Genomic DNA, 22,004 nt, shown 5'->3' with positions numbered 1-22,004 from the left:
GGGTAGAGCTATGGAGAGAAGCGGCGTGCAAGTTTCTAAAGGGCTTCCGGGCTTTCATCAGTAAGCAGTGAATCTTATATGGAAGAAATAGTAAAGAAGGAATAGATGGAAGCTTGCTGCAGAGTTGATTCTGTTTGTATTTGTTTCTTTTAAAGCTTCAGTTAGAAGGGAAAAAGAAACGAAAGCAAAAATCACTGGTGTTAGCTTTTGGAGGAAATTTTTGGAAGACAATTGGAGAGGGAAGGAGAAAACACTGAAAAAAACGTTGTAGTGGTGGAAGATGGGACTCTGCTATCTGCAACCCTTTCATTAATGGGTGATTAATAAGTGATGTGCTAATGGTGTATGGGGGCCTGGTTCCTTGTGGCTTCCCATTTGGGTAGGTTTAAAAGTATCTATACAGCCATCTCATTTATATTTCAATGCCATCATCTCACCTCTTCCTTCTCCCTTTCTTCCCCACGCTTCCCAAATGTGCCTTCTCTTTGCTTTTCCCAGGCTTGCTGCGACGGGGCCGCACCAGGCTATGGGCGAGCTCCCAGCGGGACCCCCCCCCCCCCCGAGTCGCTCTCCAGCGGGCTGCTTGCTTTCAGAGCCGTTCCCCTTCTCCTCCAGCCTTGACAGAGGCACCTCTGCTTATCTGGATGCGAGCGGTAAATCCGCTCTCCCGCGGTGACCCCCGCAGAGCCCACCCTGCTGACAACGATAACAAAGCTGCCTGGCCGCCCCTCGCCAAATCTTGGGGATTTGTTTTTCATTTCCGGTGGCTCTCTCCTCTCTCCCCGTTTGAAACGTAACTGTTTGGCAGTCGGTCCTGTCGCCCCTTTTGCTTTGCTGCCAAGGACTGTTTCTTTGGGGTGTTGCGCCTGTTGAGGTGGATAGTTGTGTCTAGGCCACCGGCTGTCTTCTCAGCTAAGACATTAAGAGCAAACCGGTGCTGTAAAATCCAATTTTGGTGCCTCTTTGCCAATCCCTTGGGGACCACAAACCGGCTTCCTCAGCTCCTTCCTTTTATTACCGTTCTGTCCACCTCAGTTCTTATTGCAAGTATTTTTTGCAACTGGTACAGAAAAGGGCATTGAAATAACGCCCCCAGGACATAGCTTGGCAAAATAGCTGGTGTTTCTGCTATCTTAGAACAAGCCAGGATCAGCTGGAACCAGGATTTCCTTTGCGTTGCTCAGAAGAGCAAAACATAGATGTGAAAGAAAACTCCTTCCTGTTGTGATATGGGATAACAGCTGATTTAGCATCTGCGCTCAGTTTACTGGCGGATACATGGTGCAAGCGAGCTGGGGTACCAGTGTCATTGCAGTCGTTTCCAGTTGGGTACCAGCTGTCCTGAAACACTGCCTGCAGTATGGTGAGATGCTGCTGCTTCCAGACTAGCTTTTTACAAAGATCAGAGGTGCCGGTCAGGAGCAACTGATCCTTCATACAGTGCATTTCTCCCTTTTCTGCTCTGGGAATTGCTGGAAGCAGGATTTGGGGGACGGGGAGCCGGTGTTTGTGTGTGTCTGTGCATGTAAGGGAAATGGGCTGTGCAGGCTGAGACAAAACCTTCTCTTAGCTTGATAGAGGGCCTAGGAAAATAGAGCCCTGAGCTTTGATTGAAAGCCTGGGTGCTTCTTTACCAAGAAAATGCTACTTGTTGTTTGCACTGCTGCAAGTTATTTACCCAGTGCCTCCTGCCAGCAAATGTTTACATCACTCAGGAGCAATTTGCTGAGCATTTTCAGCAACAGAAACTTGACTTGGAGTTGTTGCTCTTGGCTGCCTCATGAGACACCCGGCCCTGCCTCCCACGGAGGAAAGGTGCCGGGGGCAAAGGCGCTCCGGAGATCGAGCTTTCCAAGCTCTGCTTCAGGGAGCCGCATCGCAGAGGGGAGCTCTGAGACCGGGGGTGGTGGGCGTGCGACCCTGCTGATGAGCTCCTTGTCCCTGTTTTAGCTCTTCCTATGAAGCCGAGCTCTCCCCGAAACCTTCCCAACGTCTTTCTGGGGTTTAGTTTGCTGCCTGCACCGTTCTTCCTCTTCCTCTGGCTTTGCCTCTCTCTCAGCTCGCTCAGTTGTGGTGTCTCTGGGGCAGGGGCTGCAGTTCCTGCTACGTGTCCAGGCGGCTCCGGTCCCCGTCTCGGCTGAGGCCTCAGAGGACAACTTGAGCACCGCTGATAAATAGCACCAGGGTCAAGGCCAGCTTTCTGCACCATATCTGCCACGTGCATGTTCGTGTCTGAGTTCAAAGCCGTCTTTCTGCAAGTGTTTTGTAAGCCTTGCTGCTCCCATGCATGTTTCTTACCTTTAACTGAAGTATTTCTGGAAAACAGATGCAAACTTTTCATGGGAAATTTTTCAGAGGTATTTGCTTTGTTCTGGTCACATGTCGTGAAGGAGCAAATGGTGCCTTGCTGTGACCCAGGAGTCTCTGTGTAATTATTTGCCCATATAGAACTAATCAATAGATAAGAGAGAGCTGCCTCGTGTTGCACACTTGTTTTTCCCAGTCTCTCATTTGGGATGAGGTGAGCATAAGCAGGGATTAGTTTGTTAAGCTGTGACAGTTCATTAAACTTCTTGGGCCTTTTCTCTGCGTTTCCTCTCCAGACGCTGCTGGTGGCTGAGCCGCGCGCGTGTATATGTGTGCGTGCAGATACTGTGTGACGAGACAGGCAGCGGAAATTTTGATGATTTCAGTTCCCAAACATCCTTATCTATTTGCAAAGCCAGCAGAGTGCTTGCAAAAACTGTTGCATTTCAGATGCTTCTATTTGTAAAAGCCTGTGGAAGTGAAGTTCATTTTTCTTGGCTTTTTTTCCCCCTTTCTTGAAGCAAGCCTCTCTTCAGTCAAAAACTTTGCTGATATTTAGACGTGTGAAAGTTGGTGAAATTAATGGGAGCAGCGCCCTGAATCTTCTGTGCAGCTTTAAAATTCTCTGACTTGTAAACAAGGGGTCCAGTTTACTCTTGCGCCTGGCAGAGGAAAACCCTGAAGCTCAAAGGTAAAACAAGACAGATGCTAAGTGGGAATAGTCGCAGAGCTCAGACAGCCTGTTCCTGGGCTAACGGCCCGTCGCTGAGCAGAGGTGACGGCACCAGGAGGGGTTGGAGCTGCAGGTATCTGCAGGGGTGTATCGGAGCAAGCCCACGGCACACAGCCAGGACATGGCGAGGCCACGCTGGTTGGTATCACAGGCCACAGTCTGGGTGCCATGGTGGTGTCTCTGCTGCTTAGATTGGAACTGCCAGAGGGTTTTTTTCTGCAAAGCCTGAGAAAACAAGGTGCTTTTCCGTATAAGTTGTTGCTGTTGCGAGGAGCATTCTCCGGGGGAGCAAAGATGAGGCAGCTGTAAGGTGTGTGACCGAGCTGAGATGAAAGCTGGGCCCCTCTGCAGCTTCCTCACCACAAGCACAGGTCTTGGTGGTTAAAGCTGTGGCTCGGGACAGCAAGAGCGAGTGGTGCCGCACTGGGCTGCACTGTCATACCAGACCTTCTTGGCTTTGAAGCCTGTATAACCATGTTTTTGGGGATTTGCAACAAGGCCACAGCTCGCAGGACTCGGTTGGGCTCTTGGAAGAGGCTGGGTGCCCTGTTGGCTAAAGGCACGTGGGAATGGACTCCTGGTTGAGTTGTTCCAAAGGGAAAACTCCATCTTTGAGAGGAAACTGTTTGCACGCAAAGCTGGGCTACCCTGTGGCGGGTTTCACCTGCGCGGAGCACGGAAGGGGCAGCTGAAGGGGAGGCGTGTGAGCATCTCTGTGCAGCCACAGGAATCTCATTTTGATCCTCTGTGGTGGGAAAGGAAATGGAGCAATAACCCAGGACAGTTTAATAGAGTTGGGGTGAAATACGGTTGTTTTTGTAAGCTGGTCTCTGTGCAGTGAGGGCTCTTTGGCCCGTTTGTTGTGCTTGGCTCCGCTCTGGATGTTGGCACCAGCTGCTCTGCAGGTGCACATGTCTTTGGCAGGAAGGAGCTGGGATTTGGGGATTCGTGTTGGGGGGGTGGGGGGGAGAGGAAAAAAAGCAGTAAGAGATGGCGTTATTGTCTTGCAAGCGAGGCAGCCGGTCAGGGGAGGGGGAAGCCAGCAGTGCGGAGGGCAATTTGGGTCTCTCTTGGCAGGGATGAGGCAGGAGCGGTCCTCTCCCAGCCCGGCTCCTTCTCCCTTCCCTGAGGCCAGCAGAAAGCGGGAGCAGGTCCTTCAGGCTGGCAGGGGCTCCCAGACCCGGTTTGGAGCGCAGGGATGGATGAGCGGGAGCTGGCTGGGAGCACCCACAGGTCCTCGAGCAAGGTCTGTCCAGCCGGAGGAGGCGGGGAGGAGGCAGACGTTTGCCCTAGCAAAAGTCTGCATTTGAGCCAAACAGACCACCGAGTGCTGGCACAGACCCAAGGCATATTCACTTCCTGCCACCCTTTCAAATTAAGAAAACGATTCATTTTATTTCTTTAATTTTCCAAATGGAAGTGAATTGGCTTCGCTGGCAGGTGCCTGATTGACGCTCCTGAGAAATGGAGCCCTGTGAGAGAGAGAGCGAGGTGAGGGCTCACCGCTGGGATACGCCATCTCCCACCACCCCGTGTGGCAGCACCCCGATGAGGCCCCAGCCCTGACCTTTGGGGCCCTAGGCCACTTTGTCCTGGGACCTTGCGGGGGGGGGGGAACCAAAGTGGCTGGGTTTTGCACAACAGGTAGAACAATTTTAATGCTAAGCTCCCCCAAGGCTCTTCAGGGCAGCAGACGGTGGCAAAGCAAGCTGTGTCACCCCAGATGCCCTCTAACTCCTCCCATTTGGTGTTTTATGAGTGTGACTTTTCCTCTTGCTTTTATTACGCTTTGCAGAGTCTTTATCATGCATCTGCATAGTCCCCTGCCTGCCTCAGGGGGACACTATCAATAAATTACTCTGGCTTCACAACCGCCAGGCGTGAACGTTGCTGAAGCCTCCCTTGCAAGGAGACATCGGGGCATCGTGCTCACGTGCAAAGTCCCCAAGGGGACCCGCTGGGACAGCTGAGCTGTGGCCAAGCGGCTCAGCCCCGGCTCGGCTGGCCATACGCTGGGCTACTCAGCCCTCGTCCCATGCACACGCGCTCTCCTCTCATCCCCCGGGACTTGCACATCAGCGTGGGATGCTGCAAAGCCCAGCGCTGCAACCCAACACCTCTGCTCCCAACTGCAACCCTGGGCCGAGGTGAGCGTCTGCACACTTTGGCAGTGCTCGCCAGTGCACGGCTCTCTCCTGAGCCCCTTGCTGCTCGCCCTGTAGTGGAATAAGTGCCAGGAGCTGGTGAGGGGAAGATTATCACTGTTACATCGCAGTGATTATCAAACCTATACACTGCATCAGTTAAACAATCCGCAGCTGGCTGCTCGCTCCTAGAGTGCTTGGCATGTAATTAGGTCTAACTCCCTCATCTCTTGTTAAATCTTGAAGATCCCTTCCTAATCTCCTACGCTGTAGTCTCTTATTCCCCCACTGCTATTTTTCCTCAGTGCTGTCTTTCCCCCTGATCTGCCTCTTCCGTTTTCTGGAATCTGCAATGAGCAGAGCCGGGAGCTGCATCGCCCCGAGGTGAGGCTGGGTGGGCAAAATGCAAAACCTCACAATTTTCAGGCGCTAGTTTGTGCTGGTAACCCAAGCTAGGGCAGTTGCTGCCTGCGTGGGATTGAACCCTCCGAGGCTAGCAGGAAGAAGCGGGGGTTGACCTGCTAGAAAGCAGCTCGGCAGAGAAAGACCTGGGAGTCCTGGTGGAAAACAAGTTGACCATGAGCCAGCAATGTGCCCTTGTGGCCAAGAAGGCCAATGGTATCCTGGGCTGCATTAGGCAGAGTGTTGCCAGCAGGTCGAGGGAGGTGATCCTGCCCCTCTACTCAGCCCTGGTGAGGGCTGAGTACTCCTCACCTGGAGTACTGTGTCCAGTGCTGGGCTCCCCAGTACAAGAAAGACATGGAGCTGCTGGAGCATGTCCAGCAAAGGGCTGCTAAGATGATGAAGGGACTGGAGCATCTCTCCTCTGAGGAAAGGCTGAGAGAGCTGGATCTGTTCAATCTGGAGAAGAGAAGGCTCAGGGGAGATCTCATCAATGTGTATAAGTATCTGAAGGGAAAGTGGCAAGAGGGTGGGGCCAGACTATTTTCAGTGGAGCACAAGAGGCAAGGGGCAGAAACTGAACCACAGGAAGTTCCATCCGAACCTGAGGAAAAACTTCTTGACTGTGAGGGTGACTGAGCACTGGAACAGGTTGCCCAGGGAGGTTGTGGAGTCTCCTTCCCTGGAGATATTCAAAAGCCGTCTGGATGCAATCCTGTGCAATGTGCTCTAGGTGACCCTGCTTGAGCAGGGAGGTTGGACTAGATCATCTGCAGAGGTCCCTTTCAATCTCAACCATTCTGTGATTCTGTGCGAGTCCAGCCTGCCCACTGCAGTGAGGGCTGAAGGGCTGGTGTGCGCAGGGACTCAGAGCTGCAAGATGTGCCTGGCAGAAGACAACTTGCAGGGCACATGGGCAGCAGAGCTGTGCTTTGGAGTGGCTTCCTCCCTGGCGATGTTCCAGGCTGGCTTAGAGGAGCAGCAGACATGGTTGCTCCAAGAGCAACCCTCCCCAGGCTCTGGGTTGTCTTGCTCAGCGGTGCTGGTTTGCGCACCCAGGGGTTTCTCGCCTTTGCTCCATCTCCCCTGGCCTCTGAGCAGGGTCCCTCTGCGGTCTGGCTGGCATGGGGCAGCAATGCAAGTGGCGCTTGGCAGGCTTGCGAGCAAGCTTGCAAAGTCCCAAGCTGCTCTGCCGCAGGGCCTCTGCGCAGGGAGCTGGAGAGCATGTTTGTGTGACAGTGCTGATCCAGGTTGGCTATTAAAAAAGGGAACTTAATTGGCCTTTGGAAGGGGAAAAAACAATTCCTCTGCTTGCTTTACCTGCTTTTGGAAAAGCAAGCCTTCTCCCCCGACTTGTGAGTGCTGCGTGTCCCTCAGGGCCCACCCTACTGTCTCATCCGAACAGCAGCCCTGGCAGGACGAAAACAGCCTGGAGCCCTCTGGGCGAGGAACATGAATGCCTTCCAACGGCATCCCAGACACCGGCCCCCTTTTGGAGATGGAGAAACTGAAGCACGGTCGGGTGGTGCAATGTGTTCAGGGCAGAAGTGGGAGCTCAAGGTCTATCCTGGTCCGGCTGGACCTCGCAGGGCCAGCTCACCCGGCGCACACACAATGCTTTTTAATGAGCTGCCGCCTTTCACAGGAAGGATGGGCCTCCAAGAGACTCAGTGTCTCCTCTGCCGGCTGCCCTGTCCGCGGAGGAAACCGTCCTCCTGACTTCGGTGCAGAAACACCGAGCGGAGCCCTGACCTTAGGGGGAGCGCGTTGTCCAACCGGAGCCGTCACCAGCGGTTGGAGCAGGACGGGTAAAATGTGAGCTGTCTGTGATTTGTTTGGCAGCCAGAGAGATGCGGATAAAAGCTCTGCTGTCCAACAGTGAGATAAATTTGATGTCTTGCTAATTCAGGGGTAAAAGGAAACTCGGCAGCTGGGTTTTGTAATCCTGCGCGGGTGAGTTTTTTCTGGGAGATACAGTATATCTGGCTCATTTTTACGTGGGTATTAGGGATGTGACAATTTAATTGCAGCGAGTTCTCCGGCGGGGGAGCAGAAATCAATAGGTGTTGGGCAAAGCACTTGTTTTAAGAGAGAGTCTATTTATAAATTACCGTCATTTGTCTCCTTGCCCCATCAAAAAGGAGTTAATTGCAAGTCGCCCGAAAGGCGAGCCGTGCTGGAGAAGGAGCGCGCTGGCCACGCGGCTCGGCCGCCCTCGCTGACCGGCTCCTCCCTGGCTCCCTACCCAGACCCGCACCCCGGGGTGCTGCACACGGGCTGGGGCGTGCAGCCGGGCAGGGGATCGGGCTGGCGGTGCTGCCAGCTAGCGGCGCCGCTGCTGCAATTCAGGCGGCGGGGACGGCCAGAGGTTAGGGATTCGAGCCCATAAGCGTGTCCTGTAATCCCTTTCCTGGCCTGCAGCATCGGCAGCCTCTTCAATTACCAGGGCATTGAGGGTATGCGTTTCCGAAAGGCCAGCCCTAGGCTGCGGGGAGAGTGGCCAAAAATACTCTGCTTATTTGTGCGCTCTGGGGACTCGCCTTACAAGGCTGGAGTGTATCTTGTTAAACAAAAAAAAAAAAAAAAAAATTAGGCAGAGGCTGAGATTTGCAAGCTTGGGGCAAAGGGGAGGGGAGGCCTTCAAGGGCTCCCCAAGGGCCCCTGGCGCGTGTGCTCGCACGGACCTTCGTGCTTCCCACCTCTATGCGCAGGCGCTGTAACGCACGGGTTCAGCGTTTGCTCCCCGGGGGCCTTGGGCAGAGATGGTCTTAGCTGACGGGTGCGTTGCAAAGAGAAGAAGCTTTGAGGGAGCGCTGTGATTCTGGAATTTGGCTGGGGAGGGGGGAGATGGGCTCCCCCCCCCATCTTGCGTTGCATGGACAGACAGAAGATCTCCTCCTCTTCCCCCCCCCCACCCCACCAGCTGGTGCGTGCTGCAGACTGGCAAGGGCGACCCAGCTCCCAGGCTCTGCGGGCACCGGCCGCGGCCAGACCCTGGGGACCCCGCTGCACACGCGTGTGTACGAAGCAGAGGGGCTGCGTTAGGAGGATGTGAGAGCTGCGGGGTGGAGGGGGAAGCCATAGGAATTGTCTCGCCAGCCCCGTGCAAGCACCCCAGAAACATCTGTACGCGTGCGCCGTCCTCGGCAGCGAGCAGAGCCGCTTGGAGCGCGGGCGAGCGGCAGCCCCCGAGGAACCGCAGCGGGAGCGTTTCTCCTCGGGGGCCGCGTGGGCAAGCAAAGAGACGGGTAGCAATCACCCAGGCAGCCGCAGCCCATGTTCCTTAGGGGACTTGCTGGAAAGCCCTCTGCGGAGGGCAGTATGCCCAGAGCGTGGAAGAAGGGTTGCTCAAGCCCCGTCTCGGTCTGTAGGCAGCGAGGGATCCCTCTCGGCGCAGAGCTCGAGGCGGTTTTTGCACCCAGCCTAGCCAACAGGTTGCAACTGCTCATGCAGGGCTTGGCGGCACTGGGGCGCGTGCGAGGGTTAGCGGCGGGTTCAGCAAGGACCTAGCGTAGCCCTTTGCGTGCAGGTTGAATGGGGCCGTGTGCGCCAGTGTGGTGAACCCGCAGGGGGAAGGCCACGCTCGCGAATGGACGTGTGCGTGCACGCGGAGGGGCGCGTGCACCTTGCGCGCCCCGGCCGAAGGACGAGGCTGTCTCGGCTCGTGGCCTCTGCGGGGGAGATGGCCGCGCGCACGTGCCGGTATCCGCGCCTTGCACGCTGGCCCCGTCGAGCTCGCGTGCTGCGATTTTCGCAGGCACCCGAAGGAGCCATCGCGGGCGCGCTGATCGCAGCGCCCTGCCAAAATCCTCTGGAATCTGCTCCCCTGCGTAACCCCTTCCCGGGTCAGCGGCGGGGTTCGCAGCAGCAGGTGCTGAAACCCTTCCCTCTCCGCGACCTGCCCCGCTTGCTTTTCCAGCACATTTTCCGGAGGTCAGTCGTCCCCTCCCCGCCGCTGGGCTGCTTTCCTGGCCTGCCCACCCGCTCCTTCCCCCCAGCAGCTTTTTTGGAGCTGGAGAGCAGAAGGGGAGGAGAGAAGATGGGGGAGCACGAGTTGAAGGAGAAATCGATCCTATCCTCCCCAGACTGAAATCTTGGAGACCTCGTGCTCTGCTCCGGCAGCTCTCGAAGAACCAGCGCCGAACACGGCACTAGTTATTTCTGGTTGCTGGCAGCTGTCCTTAGCCCTGACCTGAAGGATGGTCCTTCCCCTCCGCTGCTTGCCCACGCACCAGGGTAAGCTCGCTTCGGTGCGTGGCGGGGACACGCGGTCAGCGATCTATAAATAACCACAGCCGCGGGCGGCCTCCGGGAAAGGCAGCGAGTGGAAAGCATCCGCGGGCAGCCGCCAGCCGGGATCCCCTGCCCGCTCCCAGCCGGGAACGGCGGGGGGCAATCGGGATGCTACCTAGTACTTTCCCCCCGTGCTTTCGAGCGCCCCTAAAGAGGCTTTCAGGCTGAGGGCTTGAGCGATTGCTCGGGCAGGGGTGTATTTTTTTTTTTTAAGAGTGCTTTTGACAGAGATGCGTCCCTGGAGCCGACTCGATGCGTCCGACTCTCCAGCCCCCTCGCGCTCGCAGGGGGCGCTTCTTCGTGCCCCTTCTCCGCAGGGGGCTGCGCGGTGGCTTTGCAGCGGTGGGCCTAGGGCGCGCGGCGCGTCTCTCCGGCTGTCCCCTCGCGGCTGCTGCGTCCTCGGGTTGGGGGCTCGCCGCGTGCCCTCCTCCGGGGGCTGAGGGCGTTTCGCTCGGGGTGGGGGGACAGTCCCAGGCTGCTGCGCCCTGCGGTGCACCGGTCTGCGAGAGGCTGGGCGGCGATGCTGGGGAAGGTCTGTCTCCCTCCGTCCCCTCTGGGGAGGGCTGAGCAGCCCCCGTTTCCCTGCGGCTGCGGGGCACGCCGTGTTTGGAGGGTTCGTACACCAGGCGGAAGCACCCTGAAGTTTCCGTAGCGCATTCCCCCAGCTCTCCGTCCCCGTTCTTTCTGTCCCGCTGTCTTTCCGCCTTCCCCGTGCCCTCGCGTTCCCTCTCCATTGGTTCCCCTCTGCGCTTTTCACGCCTCCTTCTCTTGTTCCACCCCTCCCCTGCGCTCCCACGTGCTCCCCTCCCTGCTCCCGCTATTTTCTTCCTCCTCCCTCGTCCTCTTCCTCCCCTCACCACCCACCACCCCCCGCCAGTCGGGTACCATTTTACTCTGCAAAGCCCAGCTGCCTTGTTTTTCTCGCGTTGCAGTAAACGTTTCGGCAGCGCTGTGGGGATCGCTGGAGCCGCCGAACAAAGGGACTTTTCATTGCAGCAGCGGGCTGGAAAGCGCCGGTGCTGCTGGGCTGTGAGGTCGGCACTCAGGTGGCTCTCGTGCTCGCAAGTGAGCCTCCTTGCCGGTGTGAAAGCGGTCCCCGCTCCCCAGGCTGAACGGCGGAGTGGGAAGCCCACGGGGAGGATGGCGTTTTCAGAGTTTGAAAACGCCCGGCTTGTTTCGTTGTGTCCCCCTCCCGCCTTTCCTGTTGCAAAACCTGTGCAACCATAGCAGAAAATTAAATGTTTGAAGCGTTAACGCGATAATCTGGTGGTTTAGACTTTGGGGGTGCAGGGAGCTCGGAGCAGCGTGCCTTTCTGCTGCCCTGCTTTGCTCAGAAGAGGGGACTTGGTGACAGCAGGGTCCCCCCCCGGTGCGTGCCCCCCTCTTGGCCCCACTGAGGAAAGTGCAGGGAAGCTCCTCTTCAGCTCTCTCTGGCCTTGGCCAGTCTTTAGGCTCCCAGTTAGGAAGACTGTGCTTTTCCTTCGGTGCCGATGACTGTCTCTTGTTGCCCTTGCTGGCTGGGTGACAAGCCAGCTGGGGGACCTGAGCACGTCCCCAAGGCCACGATTTGGCAGGATTTTGGCCAGAGGGGAGAGAACTCAAAAAACCTGTAAGCTTTCAGACATGCAAAAAGCTCCCACAGAAATCTGCCCTTGTGTCCTTGGGGCCCTAAACCCTGGCTGTAAAACGCAGCAAGGACGGTTCAAGCTGGATGCTAGGAGAGCAGTTTGTGGCAGTAAGGACGGGTGGATGTTCGAACTGATTGCCAAGAGAAGAGGTTGGGACCTTCATCTCCAGAGACTTTGAGGAGCAGAGCAGACCTTCCCCCACCCTGCAGTCAGAGCGGCTGTGGTAGAAATGGTCCCGGGGCCTGGCCGGGGGTACATTGCTCCGAGGTGGGTTGAGGCATCGGGCAGGTGACAGTGAATGGGTGTCCTGCTGCCTTGTCTGAGAACCTCAGTGGTCTATGAAAACAGCTGGCACGAATGTATTATGTTTTCTTAATTTCTTTTTTATGTTAGGCTTGGATCGTCTAATAGACGCTTGCATTGTAATTTTTTACTTTAATAGGAATCATTCGTAGAGGGATCTGCTGAGCTCAGCATCCCGGCTAGTGCTTTTGCATTATCAGGAGTTGCTGTCTTTGCAGATGGATGAGTTTCAAGGATTTCTAAATATACAGGCCTATCTATCTAAACAAAAGTTCAAAGGCTGTGCAGTTCACTGGTTTGGAGCAAATGTCAAATGGACAGGGACTGGGCAGGCATCTCTAAACAAACTTCTGTTCTGTTTTCTTTTTTGCCATCAGTGCCCGTGTGATTTTTCTTCCAGCATTGCGTAGTCACAAGGTCGAGGTGGCCAAATGCCTTTGAAAGATCTGGTCAGCTCTGGGCAAGGGCTCCTGTCCTGGACCAGGGAAAAGGGAAAGGAACTTTTCTGCTGCTTGGATGTTCCCAGACTAACTCTGGGACCTTCTGAAAGAGATAGGATGCTGATCGTGCCAAGCTGTCCCAAAGGCAACGTACCCCAGCATGCGCTACATTCCCCCTATGCCTCTTCACCATCCTGCAGTTTTGAGCTGGGGGCAGATGCAAGCTTTTCCCCTGCCTTTCCTTGCCCACAGGATCTAGTTGCTCAAGCTCATGTCGTGCTAGGTTTGCCAGTGCCTGGCATAGATGCGTTGTGCTCTTCCCTGTGTGTGCAAGACCTGCTCGATGCTGCTCTCATGCTAGCAATATCCAGATGCTTTCCACAAAATCCTGCATGGACTTGGTATGGTTGGCCTGCTTCTGTTTACAGGGTCAAAATCCTGTTCTGTTGCTCTGCTTGGTTTTGCTTTGAAATCAGAGTGTTTGAGGAAGGAACACTGCTCTAATTGCTATAAACCTCTTCTCTTTCCAAAAAGTCTTTCAAGGAGGAGTCTTATACCCTTTCCTAAGGACCATCAAACTTGGCTCGTAGAGTTGCTGCTTTTTCCTGAGGATCTTGGGCTGGTTTAAGGCAGAGGTTGTCTGGTGTGCCGCCTTCTCCCAAAGCAAGGTTGCTTTCTGTATCACCTGCAGTGGATGCTTGTCTCATCCTTTCTTAAACAGTGCCCCCAAAAGAGGGTCTACAGCCACCAGCTGTAGAAGTGAGGTGAGCTCTTGGTATGCAGGTCAGAGCGGGCCTTTGCTTGTGTGTGTGTATCGCATTTTTTAACGTGCTGCGTCATCTCTGAGAAATGCAGTTGTTTGTAGACCTCTGCATCACCAGGAGATGCCTTGTGGTGGTGTTTAGCTCCTGATTTGACCTGATGCCTTTCTCCCTTTACTGCAGCTCCAAGGGTAGGAAAGGGGACTGTGCTTTTCCTGAGGATGTTCCCAGTCATGACTGAGATAAAAACGACCACGGTAATAACGATAGCTGTGGCTGAATGGTAAGATACCACTGTCACAATGACGTGGTGGTAGGGGCTCATATATATGAGACTCTACATCAGCATAGAAGGGTCTCTGAGTGTATTTAAAGTCTCCTAGGCCAGATGCTGTCTCCATACGCTTGTTGGTGCTGATGAGCAGATGAAATGCTTGTGTGAATAAGATGTGAAAGATGTGGTCCCCTCATCTCACAGAGGGGTAGGACGGCTGGGAAGGGCTCAGAGGAGGGGCCCAGGGTGATCCGGCATCTGGGAGGGCTTCTGTAAGAGCAACAAGGGAGCAGGCAGCAGCTTGCCAATCTGGGAAGAGGTGGCTTGGGCGATATGAGGCAGGGCTGCAAAATCCAGAGTAGCTGGAGGAGGGCGTGCCCCCAGCACAAGAACTGGGAACATCACATGAAGCTAGCGTAGCCAAGTTCATTGCAAGCGTGAAGTGGTGGTTCTCCAGGCGCTGGGCTAGATACTTGTGGGACTCCTCACCAAAGGGCACTGAGGATGTAAAATAGGTTTAAGAGAGACTGGACAAGAGCTTGCAAAGAGGGTCTCTAAATAGACAAATCAACCCTGGCTTGAGAAGTCCCTGAACTTGAAAAAGTTGGAGGCTGGGATCAGCCATAGGCGGAAGTACTATCTCTGCCTGATTTTGCCTGTGGCACGTGCGTATCCCCGCTATTGGAGAAAGGATGACAGATCCTTGGTACAGACTAGCAGGGCTGGTCTTACTGAGCCGGTGGAAATGGCAACCACCAGGTGCTGCAGTCTTTGGAGGAAATCAAGAAAATGTGCAACTGAGAGACTTCAACCAGATGCAGGTGCAAAAGACCAGCAGGCATTAAGCCTCAATTGCTGCAGAGGGGACGTAGGTGCAGGAGGAGAGTCCTTGCAGAGTCCCCTCAAGGAAAATGGGCAAGGCTGGCTGCTGCCTTTCTATACAGTAGCTCAGCCCAGACAGCTCACTGCCTGCCAGATCACATCCTTGCTGCTTCTCTGCGTGGTCCAGATCACTGGGGAGTGCGCACTGAGGAGGGAGAGGGTCCTCTCCAAGCTCTTCCGTACTGCACAGACACTGGTGTCAACCCCGACATACATTTGTAGGGGAAGGGTGTGCAGGATGGAGATAGCAGTCTGGCGTGGGAGACAAGAGACCTTTTTCCCTGACACCTGCATATAGTGCGAGTTTGGTACGGCCTCTCGCATCCGGTGTTTTCTGTGCTTTTTCTGAGGCGTTTTGTTTTAGCTCCTTGGCCGGTGCTGGGAGGACTGGATTGGAAAGGAAAGGGATTTTCATACTTCATCTTTTTCTCACCAGGCCTGAAATGTGAGTGCCTCCAAGGCGTTGCCGAATGAGGTGGTAATGTGTTCATCAGCTGGGAAATGACTGAAACTTGATAAAACGGGGAGGGGAGAGATGGAGAGAAGTGCAAGGATTTGCATTGGTCCATCAGTCGCTGGGCAACCACATTTTCCAGATCCAGCTGGTAGATGTCTGGGCATTGAGAAGCATCCCCATGGCTTGGGTGACAGTGGGGCTTTGCCGTGTCCCCAGCGCAGCCTGCTCCTCGGCTCTGGCAGAGGCGCTGCAGCTGCGCTTGGTTCCATGACTGGGATCCTTGCCTCAGTTTCCCCACCTCAAACAGTGGCTGCCCTGGAGGGCTGCGTGGATACTGTGTTCATATTGCTGCCTTGGAAATGGTGTTTATCACCGAGAGACAAGGGAGGCACGTGAACAGAGATAACCCAAGTCACTGTGTGCCTCAAACGCCATCCCCTTTGCAAAGGGGAACCAGCAAGCACGGGCTGCCCTTTGCTTCTGCTGCACCAAGAGTCAATATCTCCAGGGCATGACTCACGTTTTCCTTGCTGGGTGTAGCATTTACCTGCAAGACCTGGAGCTGGCTGGACCTTGGGGCTGGCCCCGGCTGCCGGCGAGAGCATCGTGCCCTAGCACGTGCAGGCAGCCCGTCGCTGACCTACCACCTGCCGAATGTCACAACGCTTGAGCGGCTGTTCATATAAATCTTCAAAGCTTTGTGTCTGCGCGCCGAAACTCTCCTCAGCTCTGGGCCTTCGTGGTGCTCGGAGGCGGTCTATCCCAGCAGCTCGCTGTGCCTTTTGCGCCGTTTAGGGATAAATAGATCAGTTTTGAATGCATTTCTTTCTCTGGTTTGCGGAGTGCTCTTCTGCCCTTGCGATATTTGAGGGTAAATAGGAGCATTTGCTGGCTGTCTTTCATTGCTCTGTACACCTCCTTCTTCCTGTTTATCTGCGTCCTTTTTAAATTAAAGTCCTGGACTTTTCAATCTCATGCAATAGCTCTACGTCTCATCAGTTTTATTGCCTGAGCAGACTCCCTTTTCCTGTGTTTTATTTGATGCAGGATATCCAGAATTGATCAGAGTATTTCAGGTCAGCGCACACCATTGATTTACACGATCGCTTGTTTTATTATGCTCTGTCTTTCTATGTAACCGAATAGTTTTTTTTTTTTTTTTTCTTTCCCCACCATTTTAGCTGTGGCCGCCCGCCGCGTTGCTGGCCAGGTACATCAAACTGAGACCGCGGCAACGCGCGTGATTAGTTCCAAATACTCCTTCCAGCGGGCGCTGCCTTGCAGTTATCACCACGCTGGGCTCCCTAAGTGCCTTGTTTTGCTGCTCTCTTTGAAGGTCCCTGCCATCCATCATATTCTTGATTAGCCTAAATAATATTGTCATCTGCCAGTTTTTCCTCCTTGTTGCTCAGCCCTCTCCAAAGCATTAATAAACAGATTATAGCACGCTAATCCCCATCCAAAACACGGCGGCGCTCCTCGGGGCGGCCGCGGCGGCGCGGGGAGCTGACAAAAGCCTGCCCCGAGCTCGCTTTCTCGCCGGCCGATCAGGCTGACAGCACTTCCTTTTCTGTCTGAGCCGGCTTTGTTCCTCTAATAGGCTGTTGTTAGAGACTTGGCCGGAGCTTTTTGAAAGTGCACATAAGCCGTGAACCCTATTCTCTTCTCCTCGCCTTTGCCGAAGCAGCCGAACAATTCCAATGGATTAAGGATGCACGAGTTTTCTTTGCAGAGGCCGTGTCGGTTCACCCCGACAGAAACTGGCCCTTCTGAGCGTTTTATAAGCTCCAAAGTGAAATAGGTTTTCCTCGGGAATACTGTTTAAGCTGCTTAGTAAATTCAGATTGTGAGTCGTAATTAAGAGAAGAGCGAAAGGGAGCATAGAAAATACTGTTATTTTTATTACAGATAAAAAACGTTTCTATTTGGTGATAATCCCTCATCTCCTACCCGTTCATCTTATAAATGGTTAATATTGCCCTGTATAACTGAAAATGGCTGTATTGTTAGTGCTTTCAACTACAAGCATTGTATATTTAAATGGCAAGAGTCGTCTTAGGAAAATACTTAGAATTTCTGTTTCTTGGGAACAGCATAATTTAATAGAAAAAACGTAGAGTATTATTGATGTGCAATATGGTAAAATTATGTATGTGGACATATGCTTACAGTTAGATCAATGGATGTTATTAATGTGTAAAGATATCATTTTTATGTTTCTTTTATCCAAAGGGATTTGTGGTTAGCTTATATTTTGAGCTTATTGATGAAAGAATAGTATTTATTTTGAAGAGTCAATGATTCAAATCAGGGCAATTTTTGAACAGTCTGTAACTTTTAAACAGTCTAATAGATTTTCTTTGTCATTTAGAGAAATATTTCCCTTTGTGTTCCAGATAAATGTAGCAGTCTTCAGGTCAATGACTTTTTTTTTCCCCTTCCCTGAGGCCAAATTCTAGAGGTGCTGAGCAAGACCCTTTGCAGTGGAAGATGCTTGCAGCTAAGAAGTCTTTAAACTTTGTGATAGTTGTGGAAGAATGACCGTAACTGTGTTCATAATTTTTCCTATACTTTTCCCAAATTAAAATAAATATGATTCTTCAGGAGTATAAGAAATGCAGCAGAAATAGCATGACAGCGCCCTGGTTTGCAGCCTTCCAGCTTCTTGCAGGCAGCTACTCTGGAGGTTGCGCATGAGCATCAGAGGAGCTGCACTTCATGGAGATACCTACTCCCTTCTGCAATGTGGGTTTTGTTTTTTTGTTTTGTTTTTTGGTAGCAGTGATTTCTGCTGGGCATTGGGGTGCTGTGTGAAAGCAGACGAGAGTTGTATCTTGCATCTGCTTTGGCCTGCTGGTTGGCTGTTGCACTGGGCAGCCTGTAATTGCGCTGAGTGGGACAGTGACCAGTTGCTGCCTCTCCACACTTCCTTTGGGTTTTTCTTTTTCATCATTTTGTTTTGACTCATTTTCATTTCACTCGATACATCAAGCTCTGGGAGGGGCTGTGAGCTGCACTGAAGCTTGCCTGCTCCTGAAAAGACCTGAGCAACCTGGTCCACCCACATAGCTGAGCTACTTGAGCAGGAAGTTGGTTTAGAGACCATCTGAGGTCCCTCCCAACCTGAATTTTCCCGTGATCCTGTAAAAAGAGGCTGTCCCATAGTCACTGGGCTTTCTCAGGGCGATCCCTGGCCGACAGTCAGTGCTGTTCCCCATCAGCACAGACGTCTTTGTCCCGCAGCTGCCTCTGCCATTGCCTGTTCTTCCAATGTCCTTATTCCCAATAGCTCGGTGGTACTGAAAGCAAAGGAGATGGGAGAGCTGGTTGCTTAGTTTTACTTGTGTCTTTGCACTGGGGAGATAAAATGCTTATTCTAGCACTGAATTCAGCTCCAGTCCCTGCTGGCTAGACTTCTACCTCACCCGGTATCTGTGAGGAATATTTGTTCCTCTGAAACCAGAGGAGATGTTTTTGCCTGTGCCTCCCTTTGGAGGTCAGTGGTAACTCTCTTTTGCTCTTGTTTTGTTCAATAAATAGGATGAAAACAGATGAGGTCATTGGTGTCTATACAGGCGGATTTGGCCTCCATTTTCTGTTTACTAGGACTGCATTAGTTATGAATAATGGCGCGTCAAACTACTCGCTCCAAGCAATTTATTCATGGGATTTGGCCCTGCTTGCTGTCTGAGAGTTGCCTGCCAACGGGACCTGATTTTTCAAATACGCTTGCAAATACACAGCCATTTGCCCAATCTGTTTGCAAACATATCGGGGCCCTTGGGTGCTGAGGAACTGCGTTGTCTTGTTGTCGGAGTGGTGGTGTCGAAGCAGTGTAGCTACTCTCCAAAATTATGTCCTATGATTTCAGTTCTCGGATGGGCAGAGGCAGTTTTCTTGTATTGTACCTCTTTGAAGCAGGGTGCAATTAGAAGAGATGGACGACAAGAAGAGTTAGGAGATTGTAACTATTCTTCCTCCCTCTTTTCTCTGGGGGAACATCATTATGTTAAGCTACATGCATGCACAGGTTCCCAAATTTTTAAGGCAGGAATTCCTCGCAGACTCAGGAGAGAGTTGTTTCTAGCTATCTAGCAAATCTTACGTCTAATTTTTGCCCTGTCGCGTTCTTGCAGAATAACAATTGATTTATATAATGGCAAGTTGAGAACAAGTGCTTTCGCTTGAGTGTAGATACCTGTATTCTCTCCGATAAAGGTTTCTTCTCCCCAAGCTTTGATAAAAAGGGGAAGAAAAAAAAAAACCCCAGTTGCTCTGATGTTTGCAGAGAAGGGAACACAATAGCCCATGCGTGAAGAGAGGCAATCGCAGGTCAGGTTTGCTCACCCGTTGCCGGGTATGATGTGCACCGCTCTCTATTGTTTTGTGGTGTACTTCACTTTTGATTGATTGCTTAATTTGTGCGCTTGTGTGATAGTTATTGTCATGTGATGGCTCTTTTGTCATGCCGGATTTGAAGTTTTTATTCTTGGGAGACAGTTCAGGCTCCAAGATGCGTCTCAAGAATGCTTGGGCTGATGTTCCCATGGGCCATATTTGGAAATCCCAACAGTTTTTGCTTGGCCGAAAGCACCAGTTGATTTTAAGGGACATTCTGTTTGCGTTACAGTGCGAGTTTCTGGCCCCTTACGTTCACATTTGGGCTAATTAAAACAGTAGAGAATTTGCTGCTTTTGACCGCTGGTTCCTTTTTTAGGCTTCTGTCACTCGTTGCACGTGGATTTTCACAAACCATGCTAATGCTGGTGTTGGGTGCCATGCAAAAACGGTTGGATTTTTCCTCTTGAATATGGGACTAGGTTAGCAGGGTGCAGGCCTAAATGGTGGGAACGTCTCCCTTACCTTAACTAAGTTATTTGAAGTTCAAGGTCCCTGTGTAGTCTGTAGAGAATGGAGGCTCTTCTGATTTAGCATGGGGTGACTCATACCAAGAGTCCTTTGCTTTGCTCCCTGAGGAACCTTTTTCCTTTGGCTGTGGAGGGAGCTTTGGGGGAATGCTGCCTCAGCTAAGATTTCTCAGGATGCCTTTAAAGGTGCAGGCCTTCCCCTAGGTACCACACCACGGGGCACAAGAAGCTTCCTAGTTACAGGAACTAGAAGTCTTTTTAGTTTTTGTCCTTTTCTAACCTGCTGGGCATGGAGAACAAGCGAGATTGACCTTTCTGTCCTGCATGCTGCCATGCCGTAGTGTTAGAGCAGTTGCCAGCCTCACCTGGGAAGGTTGTAAATCTGAATCCCAGTCCGTGGCAATCAACCTCTCCTTAAACCCAGCTGCTTGCTGAAGGACAGCTCCAATTTCCAACACCTATTGCCAAGCACCAAGTGGGGACCGAGAGGGTGGGGAGAGAAGCTGATCCTGCCCCTGTCCCCACCACCTTTCTGCATTAGGTGCTGGCTTATGGTAGGGGTGCGTGAGCTCGAGGTCACCAGAGAGAAAGCCTTTCTGTAGAAGGGATATTCAGTGACTCTGGGGAAACAGTTTTGCTCAGGAAATCTTCCCAGGTTTCATTGTCTGTTGTAGAAAAACGCGAGAGGGGCTCTGGGGGGAGGAGATCAGGACCTTAGTAGATACCCTCTGTGGTATGGGGGACCAGAGAGCTGCACTCTCTGGATTGGAGTAACCCCAAATCTTCCTTCCACCAGCCCGTGTGAGGAGCCCTGCTCAGCACCTTGTACTTATTCTGGGGTGCCTGGGAAAGTCTCTCATTTTGACTGGGAATTCCCATCCTGCAGCTGAGAGATTCATCTTTCAGTTTCACCCTAAAAAGCCTCGCTTCTGGAAAATCTGCAGGATCCCTCCCTCCCCGCCACCTCCAAAATCGTGTAGTCAACAAAACCTTATCTAGAGCTAATCCTCAGCTATGCGGGAGGACTCATCCGGCCCCACGATGGTCAGGGACAGACAGATGTTTAGCAAATAATAAGTGCAGTTGCGCAGCGTCTCCCTGTTCAAAGCGTAGATGCCGGAGCCCACGAGTAAATCACGGTGTTTGTGCCTGCGTCGCCTTGTGAGAGGTCAGTCTGCCACGAGCTCTCTTTGAAAAATTAGAGCCGATCAGACTTACTGCATCAGGAGAGATCTTACTCGATATAAAGGTCTGCTCCTGCCCCGGTTCCCCGAGCCCTCGTGCTCTCGGCACGGGAGCGTTATCCATTTAACTCGCTGCTGAGCCTCTCTCTGAGGCCCTTCTCCCAGGGGTTATTCCCCTAGAAATGACTTTTTTCTATTTGGAGGTTTTCCAAAGTTTAAGATTAAGTGCTGGGAAATGATCAGCTCTTTCCTGATGAAGATAGTAACACTAAATGCAGAAGGAAGTGAAAAATTGCGGTGCAAGGCAGGAAAATTGGAATGTTTGCTAGGAGTTTTGTTTTCTTCTGAAACTTTTGAGCAGTTTTAGGAAGCAGCCAGAAAAAGAGTGTAAGACAATTTCTGTTGACAAATATGGGCTGTGGGGGGGGGGAACTCCTCATGCCTCTTTGATGCAACATGGAGCATTTGGTTACAAATCAGCTTCAGAAACTGGCTCTGCTCTGAGCAGGTTGGCCTGCTAAAAGGGTGGCTCCCTTTCACGGTTTTTCATGGTGGTTGGTAGGTCCATAGTCAGCTTAATTATTTCCTAGTAATTGGATAGTGAGGGCGTGATAGCATCTTTGAAAACCTAGGTCATTTCTAGGGTACTGGAGATGCAGCTGGGCAGTGCAATGCAAGCCGCGTGCTCTCGTGTGGCCGCCTTGGCTGGCGCGTATAGCATAGCTAAAGCAAATATCTAAAGATACTTGTACGGAGGAGCTGGCAGTGGCACTTGTTGGAGGTATCCAGCCTGTTAGCGAGGTCTGAGCCTCTCGAGGAGGCACTAAGTGGCTTCTGCGACTTCCTTCCCCTGTGGCAGCTCCTTTCTTGAGAGGCGGCAGCGGAAAACCCTCGGAGCAGCCGACCGCAGAAGGGATGCGGAGCGAAGGCAGTGCATAGCATTGCTGCTTTCTGCATGTAGTGTGATGCCGAGGATGGGCTCTTCGAGCCCTGCTCTGTGCTGCCTGGGGTTGAGAGGACCTGCCCGAGCACCTGGGCTTCCCTGGGTCACGGCCCCCTCTCGGGCGCTGTTCCTGCTGGGCTCGAGGTTGCACTGAGCTCGTGCTTGCTGGCTCTTCCTTACGGAAAACCCTTTCCGAGGAAAAGTTAAGGGTGGTTCGTTGGGAAGCTAATGAGAACCGGTACCTCGTTCAGGTGCATGGGAGCAGCGCAGCAAGGGCAGGCCTGAATTAGGGAATGCTCCTTTAACGTGTTCGGTGGCAGATTTGGTGTCGCCTTTCAAAGTCTGTCATTTAGGGCAGGCAGCGCTGCCCAGCCTTGGAAGCGCT

General features: G+C 52.8%; 1 protein-coding gene across 16 annotated transcripts in view; it reads left to right on the top strand.

Annotated features, from left to right (window-relative positions):
- Positions 1-22,004, top strand: part of LOC104152004 (ciliary neurotrophic factor receptor subunit alpha) — a 238,422-nt gene that overhangs the window by 74,611 nt on the left and 141,807 nt on the right. For 2 of the 16 annotated variants that reach the window (XM_009687109.2, XM_068928279.1), the window contains exon 1: positions 20,543-20,660. The exons of 8 other annotated variants lie outside the window; for them this stretch is intronic. The gene's annotated coding sequence lies outside the window, so the exon portion shown is untranslated. Of the gene's footprint in view, positions 1-2,456; positions 2,522-2,779; positions 2,999-9,576; positions 9,823-20,542; positions 20,661-22,004 lie in introns of those variants that run through there. 6 more of the 16 variants (XM_068928280.1, XM_009687110.2, XM_009687111.2 and 3 more) reach the window with 6 other exon arrangements.

Source organism: Struthio camelus, chromosome Z, assembly GCF_040807025.1.
Source record: "Struthio camelus isolate bStrCam1 chromosome Z, bStrCam1.hap1, whole genome shotgun sequence".
In the NCBI taxonomy this organism is placed as follows: Eukaryota; Metazoa; Chordata; class Aves; order Struthioniformes; family Struthionidae; genus Struthio; species Struthio camelus.
Note: the sequence above shows the minus strand (reverse complement) of the source record. Positions and strands in the feature narration are given on the sequence as shown.